The following is an 8,904-nucleotide window of genomic DNA, read 5'->3' as shown; positions in this document are numbered from 1 at the left end:
GTCCAACTGTTTCTGCTCATTGGGGTTTGGGGTAATAGGGGTAAAAGGGGTAAAAGGACTACTTGGGAGAAATCCACAATACACACTCTACTTAACTTTAAAATCTCTTTATCTTTCATGAGTAGTGAAAAGGTGAATTAAGATCTTCTATTACTCTCTCTTTGTGGTTGGTTCCTCCATATTTTTTTTGTTTTTATGTTTTATTTAGTGTGAAATATGCATGACTATTAAGTCATGAATGTGGCATGACATGGTTATCTCATTTAATGTTCTTTAATTTGCCTTTAATTTGCCATTGATATTAAAGTCTCTGCTTTTCCTTTATTTAATTGGCCTTCCTATCCTTTTATTTTTGAACTTCTCTAGTTACTTAATTTATAAACTGTTTGGCTTTCTGGGGCACCTGGGTAGCTCAGTCGGTTCAGATCGTGAACTCACGATTGTGAGTTAGAGCCTCTCATGGAGCTCTATGCTGACAGTGCAGGACCTGCTTGGGATTCTCTCCCCTCGCACCCCCCCCCCACCTCCTCTCCCACTCACGCTCTCTCTGTCTGTCTTAAAATAAATATGGGGCGCCTGGGTGGCGCAGTCGGTTAAGCGTCCGACTTCAGCCAGGTCATGATCTCGCGGTCCGTGAGTTCGAGCCCCGCGTCGGGCTCTGGGCTGATGGCTCGGAGCCTGGAGCCTGTTTCCGATTCTGTGTCTCCCTCTCTCTCTGCCCCTCCCCTGTTCATGCTCTGTCTCTCTCTGTCCCAAAAATAAATAAACGTTTAAAAAAAATTAAAAAAAAATAAATAAGCTTAAAAAATGTTTGATTTTCTGATCCAATGTGATTATTATTACACTAGCAAAATTAATCCCAAGATTTTGGGTATTGATTCAATACACTAAATCTTCTTTCACTTTACAGTGAGATTTATATTGGATTCCTACTCTGAAAAATAAGGAAATAAGTACAATTCTATTCTGCATCTCTCTGCACATCTTCCCCTTCACACCCAAGTTTGGCTACCCAAATATTATTGTTATTCCTCTAAATAATATACAGATATTTTCTTATATTAACTTAACTTTGAACAATGTCTATTAACTTTTCGTTGTGCAGGTTGCAGCATTTATTAATAGCTCATTCCCTTTTACTGCTGAATAATATATGAATATACTACATGTTTATCCATCAGCAGTTGGGCGATATTTAGATTATTTCTGGGGCGCCTGAGTGGCTCAGTCGTTTGGGCATCCAACTTCAGCTCAGGTCATGATCTCACAGTCTGTGAGTTCGAGCCCCGCATCGGGCTCTGTGCTGATAGCTCAGAGCCTGGAGCCTGCTTCAGATTCTGTGTCTCCCTCTCTCTCTGTCCCTCCCCTGCTCATGCTCTGTCTCTCTCTGTCTCAAAAATAAATAAAAACATTAAAAAAATTTTTTTTAGATTATTTCTAGTTTTGTCTGTTTTGAATTATGTAGCTATGAAGATTCACTTAGAAATATTTGCGTGGACACAAATTTACATTTATCATGGATAGATATATAAGAGAAGAATTGCTCCATTATATGTAAATTTACACCTAACTTTTTAAGAAATTGCCAAAATATTTTCCAAAGTTACTATACCGTTTTATATTCCCATTAGCAAGGTATGAGGTTATAGCTTATTCATATCCTCACCAACACTTGATATATTGTTTTCTTTTTATTTATTTAATTTTTTTGAAAATACATTCTTATATATATATAAATTTTTATTATATGTATTTACATATTTTAAATTAAATATTTTTTTTCTTTTTTTTAGAGAGATAGAGTTTGGGCAGGGAGAGAAGCAGAGGGGGAGAGAGAAAGAATCCCAAGAAGTTTCCATGCTCAGCTCAGAGCCCAATATGGGGCTCAATTCCACAACCCTGGGATCATGACCTGAGCCAAAATCAAGAGTCAGATGCTCAACCAACTGAGCCATCCAGGTGTCCTATTTTTGTTTGTTTGTTTTTGTTTTTTTAGGTAAAACATTCTAATAGGCGTGTAGTAGTTTCTTATCATAGTTTTAATTTGCATTTCCTTAAGGTGTTGAGCATCTCTTCTTGTGCTTGGTAACCATTCACATATCTTCTTTGGTAAAATGGGTATTCAAATCTACTGCCTATTATTTAATCGTATTATTTATCTTATTGAGTTACATGCTCTGGATCAAGTCCTTTATCAGCTAAGTGATTTGCAAATATTTTTCTCAGTTTGTGGTTTGACTTTTAATTTTTTTAAGCTTTCTTTTGGGAGTTTTCAGTTTTGACGTCTATTTGATCAAGTTGTTCTGTTATGGATCATGGTTTGAGTGTCACATGTAAGAAATGCTTGCTTAATCCAAGGTCACAAAGGTTTTCTTCAATGTATTTTGGATCTTATATTTAGGTCTCTGATCTATTTGAAGTTGATTTTTGTGTCCTGTAGATTAAGGGTATTTTTTTTTCCTTTTGCCTCAGGACCATTTGTTGTTGAAAAGACTATTCTTTCCCCCACTCAGATGTCTGGGCACTTTTGTTGAAAATGAATTAGCCATAAATATAAGAATTTATTTCTTAATTCTGACTCTCAATTCTGCTTCATTGATATCTATGTGTATCCTTACACTAAAACCACCCAAGCTGTACCTTTATAGTAAGTTTAAAAAGCAGGTATACGAAATTTTATATTGTTCTTATTTTTCAAAAGTGTTTGGGCTAATTCAGGTTCTTTGCATTCCATATACATCTTGGGAACAGCTTCTCAATTTCTATTAGAATGCTTGCTGGACTTTAGATAAGCATTGCATTGAAACCACAGATGATTTGAGGGGCGCCTGGGTGGCTCGGTTGAGCGGCCGACTTCGGCTCAGGTCATGATCTCGCGGTCCGTGAGTTCGAGCCCCGCGTCGGGCTCTGTGCTGACACCTCAGAGCCTGGAGCCTGCTTCCATTCTGTGTCTCCCCCAATCTGACCCTCCCCGGTTCATGCTCTGTCTCTCCCTGTCTCAAAAATAAATAAAACGTGGGACGCCTGGGTGGCGCAGTCGGTTGAGCATCCGACTTCAGCCAGGTCACGATCTCGCGGTCCGTGAGTTCGAGCCCCGCGTCGGGCTCTGGGCTGATGGCTCAGAGCCTGGAGCCTGCTTCCGATTCTGTGTCTCCCTCTCTCTCTGACCCTCACCCGTTCATGCTCTGTCTGTCTCTGTCTCAAAAATAAATAAACGTTAAAAAAAATTTTTTTTAAAAGAAACCACAGATGATTTGGGGGATAATTGCCACCTGTTAAGATCAAGTCTTCCAATCCAAGAACATGGACTGTTTCCCACTTATTTAGCTTTTCTTTATCTCAGCAGTGTTTTCTATTTTTTAGTATACTTGTCTTTTATGAAGTTTATTCTTGTGCATTTTATTCACTTTGATACTAGTGTGAAAAGAATTGTTTTCTTAACAGTATGAAGGTTCCTCAAAAAATTAAAAATAGAACTACCATATGATCCAGCAATTCCACTACTGGGTACTTACCCAATGCATGTGAAAACACTGATTCAAAAAGATATATACACTCCTTGTTTATTGCAGCATTGTTTACAGTAGCCAAGTTATGGAAGAAACCCAAGTGTCCATCAATAGATGAGTGGATAAAGAAGAGGTGGTGTATATACACAACGGAATATTACTCAGCCATAAAAAAGAATGAAATCTTGCCATTTGTAACAGCATGGATGGATCTAGAGGATATAATGCTAAGTGAAAGAAGTCAGAGAAATACAAATACCATATGCTTTCACTCCTGTGTGGAAGTTAAGAAACAAAACAAACAAACAAAAAAAGAAACAAACTGAAAAACAGACTCTTAACTTTAGAGAACAAATTGATGCTTACCAGAGGGGAGGTGGGTAAAGGGGATGGGTGAAATAGGTGATGGGGATTAAGAGCACACTTATCATGATGAGCGCTTAACAATGTATCATGATGAGTGCTTAACAATGTTGTTGATTCACTATATTTACACCTGAATCTAATATAACACTATAACTATACTGGAATTAAAAAAAAAAAAAACAAGATGGGGGCGCCTGGGTGGCTCACTCGGTTAAGCATCCGACTTTGGCTCAGGTCAGGATCTAGCGGTCCGTGAGTTTGAGCCCCACGTTGGGCTTGGAGCCTGGAGCCTGCTTCGGATTCTGTGTCTCCCTCTCTCTGACCCTCCCCCGTTCATGCTCTGTCTCTCTCTGTCTCAAAAATAAATGTTAAAAACAAAACAAAACAAGAGGGGTGCCTGGGTGGCTCAGTCCGTTAAGCGTCTGACTTGTGCTCAGGTTATGATCTCATGGTTTGTGGGTTCGAGCCCCACGTCAGGTTCTGTGCTGACAGCTCAGAGCCTGCTTCAGATTCTATGCCCTCGTCTCTCTCTGCCTCTCCCCTGCTCACATTCTGTCTCTCTCTCTCGAAAATAAATAAACATTAAAAAAAAAAAAAAAGAAGTGCCTGGATGGCTCAGTCAGTTGAGTGTCTGATTCTTGGTCTCAGCTCAGGTATTTGATCTCAGGGTTTGAGTTTAAGCCCCTTGCTGGGCTCCATGCTGCCCAGCATGGAGCCTACTTTAAAAAAAAAAAAAAAAAAGAAGAAGAAGAAAAAAAAAAGAATGTTAACTGCAGCTGTTTTTGTAGATGCTTGTTTTATAAGATTGAGGAAGTTCCTTATTATTCCTATTTTGTTGAGAGTTTTTTTTTTTTTATCATGAATGGCTTTTGACTATTGTCAAATGCCTTTCCTGTTTCTATTAAGACGATTGTGTAGGTTTTGTCCTTTATTCTGTTAGCACGATGTATTACATAAATTGATTTTTGAATGTTTAATCAACCTTGCATCCCTGAGATAAATCACACCTGGTCATGGTATATAATCTTTTTTACAGATTGTTGGGTTTGATTTGCTAACATTTTGTTAAGGATTTCTGTGACTGTGTTAATTAGGGATGGTGATCTGTAGTTTCTTTTCATGTCTTTGTCTGGCTTGTTATTAGGGTTATACTAGACTCCCAATAGACTTGGAAAATGTTCCCTCCTCCTCTATTTGCTGAAAGAGTTTATGTGGGACTGGCATTTTTTTCTTCAGATACTTGATAGAATCCAAAGCCACCTGGGCTTGAGGTTTTCTTTGTAGGAAGATTTTTAATTATAAGTTTAATATCTTTGCTTGTTTAGGTCTATTCAGCCTTTCTATTTATTTTTTAGTCAATTTTGGTAATTTGTGTCTTTCTAAGAATTTATCCATTTCATGTTGGCACAAAGTTGTCCATACCAGTCCCTTGTAATCCTTATTATTTTTGTAGGATTGGCATTGATGATTCTTTTTTTTATTCCTGATTTTGGTAATTTTTGTCTTTTCTTTTTTCTCGATCAGTCTAACTGAAGTTTATCAGTTCTTTTTTTTTTTTTTAATTTTTTAACATTTATTTTTGAGACAAAGACAGAGCATGAACGGGGGAGGGTCAGAGTGAGGGAGACGCAGAATCTGAAACAGGCTCCAGGCTCTGAGGTGTCAGCACAGAGCCCGACGCGGGGCTCGAACTCCCGGACCGCGAGATCATGACCTGAGCCGAAGTCGGCTGCTTAACCGACTGAGCCACCCAAGCGCCCCTGAAGTTTATCAATTCTGTTGAGCTTTTCAAAGAACTAACTTTTGTGTCTATTGATTTTTTTCTACTGTGGTTCTGCTTTCTATTTCATTGATTTCCAGTCAGATCTTGAATATATCCTTCCTTATACTTCCTTTAGATTTACTTTACTTTTCTTTTTCTAGATTATTAAAACCGAAGCTTAGATTATTGATTTGAGAACTTCCTTTTTATAGAGGTACTTACAGTTGCAAATTTCCTCTAAGCACCGCTCTACATATATCCCATACGTTTTGATGTTTTTATTTCCATTAAGTTCAAAATATTTTTAAATTCCCATTATGAGTTATTTGACACATGGGTTATCTAGAAGTATGTTGCTTAATTTCCATAGTTTTGGGGATTTTCCAAGTTCCTTTCTATTGATTTCTAATTTTTCCATCATAGTCAGGTACACGTTGAATGATTGAAATATTTTTTAATTTATTGAGACTTGTTTTAGGACCAGCATGTGAACTATGCTGGAGAATTTTCCACGTATGCTTGAAATAATGTGTTTCCTGCTATTGTAAGGGTAGAGTGTTCTATAAAACGTTAGGTTGAGCTGGTTAATAGGTTGGTTAATAGTGTTGTTCAAGTCTTCTATATTCTTGCTAATATAGACTATAAATTGTGTAGTCAGATCATAGTTGGAACTTGCACTTTTATTTATTCTGACAATATCGGCGTTTTATTGGAGTGTTTAGTTCATTCACATTTAATGTAATTATCAATAGGGTTGGATTTACACCTGGTAGTTTTCTGTTTTCTGTATATCTAAAACTTTCCTGTTACTCTTTCTCCTTATTGCCTTCTTGTGTGTTAAGCAAAACTTTTAGTACGCCATTTAAATTCCTCTGTTGATTTTGTAATTATACATTTTGAATGGTCTTCGCAGTTGTTTCTGTAGAGATTACAATATACATCTTAACTGATCAGTCTCCTTCAGATTAACACTCATGTAATTCTGATAAGACACCCAGGAACTTTCTATTTCCTTCTCCCTCCTTACATTTGTACATGTTTTGATGTTATTTATAATGCTTATATTTAAAATACTTACCTTTTATATACTTACATAGTTCATTACATGTATAGATATAGCGTATAAATATGCTATTACATCTAAATATTCTCTAAACCCAACAACACAAAGTTAATTATTGCTTTAAATAATCTTATGTCGTTTAAGTCAACTGAGAAGAAAAGAAAAGATTTTATACAATTACTTATATTTATTTGCAAATTTATCACTTTTGATGATCTTCATTCCCTCTTTCGGATTTGGTCTGGTGTCATTTCTTTCCGGCTTGAAGGACTCTTTTTAGTATCAGTGTAACACAGGTCTAATATCAATTCCCTCAAGCTCTGTTTATCTGGAAATATCCTTTATTTCACTTTATTTTGAAGGACGGTAGGATGGCTAATGTCATGTGTCAACTGGTCGGTGCCACGGGGTGCCCAGGTGAAACATTTTTTTCTGGGTCTCTCCGTGAGGATGTTGCCAGATGAAATTTGCATTTGAATTGGGCTCAGCAAAGCCGACTGCCCTCCTCAGTGTGGAAGGACACCATCCAATCCACTGACAGCCTGAATAGAACAAAAGGAGAAGGAAGAACTCGGCTTTTTCCTCCTGTGTGCTTGCTGAACCAGGACGCTGGTCTCCTCCTGCCCTTGGACTGGGACTTATGCTATTGGCTCACTTGGTTCTCAGGCCTTCAGACACAGGCTGGAATTCTATCATTGGCTTTCTCTAGCTTGCAGTTGGTAGGTCGTAGGACTTCTCAACCTCCATAATTCTGAGCTAATTCCTCGTAGTCACTCTTGACATACGTACAGATGTAGATATAGGTGTAGAACTCTCTCTCTGTACACGCATACACACCACACTGATGTGGCACTCGTGGTGGACCACTTCAACAAGTTTCTTTCACATTCAGTACTCAAATGATGCAAGCATGCTCGCCAGAATCTACAAAAAGTACTTAAAACAAGTATGTGACTTTAAAAAAAAAAAAAAAAGGATCTTGTAGTTTGAATGGATATCATGGCAGCTAAGTTGTTTAATCAGACAGGCCCAGGTAGACCCTTTCCAAAAAAGCATCTCTTTGTCTTGATATTGACTACGAATTGAAGAATTTTAGAAGAGTTGGCCAGGTATGGATCCTAATGGAAACCAGTCCTCAGATTTATAGATATTATTATTTCGAATTTCCTTATGGGAGCAGCAGAGCACCTTCCTCTAGTGACAAGATTCCAAAAACTGGTTCCCTGCGTAATCCTATTTTTTCTGAATACTGACACCAGCAATGCGATACTAGTGTGCTGTAAGTGTCAAGAACTTCAGGGGCACCTGGGTGGCTTGGTCGGTTGGGCGTCCGACTTGAGCCTAACTGTTCTCAAGTTCAAGCTCCACATCGGGCTCTGTGCTGACAGCTCAGAGCCTGGAGCCTGCTTCAGATTCTGTCTGTCTGTCTCTCTCTCTCTCTCTCTCTCTCTGCCCCTTCCCCACTCACGCTCTGTCTCTCTCAAAAATAAACATTAAACAAAAAATGTAAGCATCAAAAACTTCACGTAAACATTTCCAGATATCCGAGCTAGTTGATACAGATTCGACTTTTAGACACCAGCAAAGTGCCTCCATCCAGATCATGCCAATTCAAACCCAACCTTGAATCTGGCTCTATGTACGTCATAAACTTGTCTTGCCTGGATAAAAAGAGAATACACAGGCAGCAGCAGTAAAATTTCCACATCATTTTTCCTCTTTTTGTTTCATTTACGGTGAGAAATATTTGTTTCCCCCTGCAGCCACATAGTTATAAGTGTTCTGCTCAGCAGGGGAAGCTCACACTACCAGAGTGAGTTTGTTTTAAACATACAAACAGATGCTTTTATGTGTATATAAAGGGAACTAGCTAATAATCACATTTGGGCAGATACATCCAGACTAAAGGGACCATAGTGGCTATATTTGAAAGCTCTTACTTTCTAGAAAAGGAGAAAATCTCATCATCCCAGGTCCAGTTGCGGGGGACGGACTTGGGCAAAGTATCGTTTCCAGTACAAAAGTGCCTTAGTTACCTGTCCTAGAGTAACTGAAGGTGCATTAGTGCCAAGGTCACTCCCATACCTGGTTCACCGGCGTGCCACTACTTTGACCAAGTTCAGGACTGCCTTTCTAAGTGCCAACGACCACGTGAGTTGTTTAGGAGGGGATGACAATTTAAGGCAATATTTTAGAAGTAACTG

Source organism: Felis catus, chromosome A2 (assembly GCF_018350175.1).
Source record: "Felis catus isolate Fca126 chromosome A2, F.catus_Fca126_mat1.0, whole genome shotgun sequence".
Taxonomy (NCBI): Eukaryota; Metazoa; Chordata; class Mammalia; order Carnivora; family Felidae; genus Felis; species Felis catus.
Note: the sequence above shows the minus strand (reverse complement) of the source record.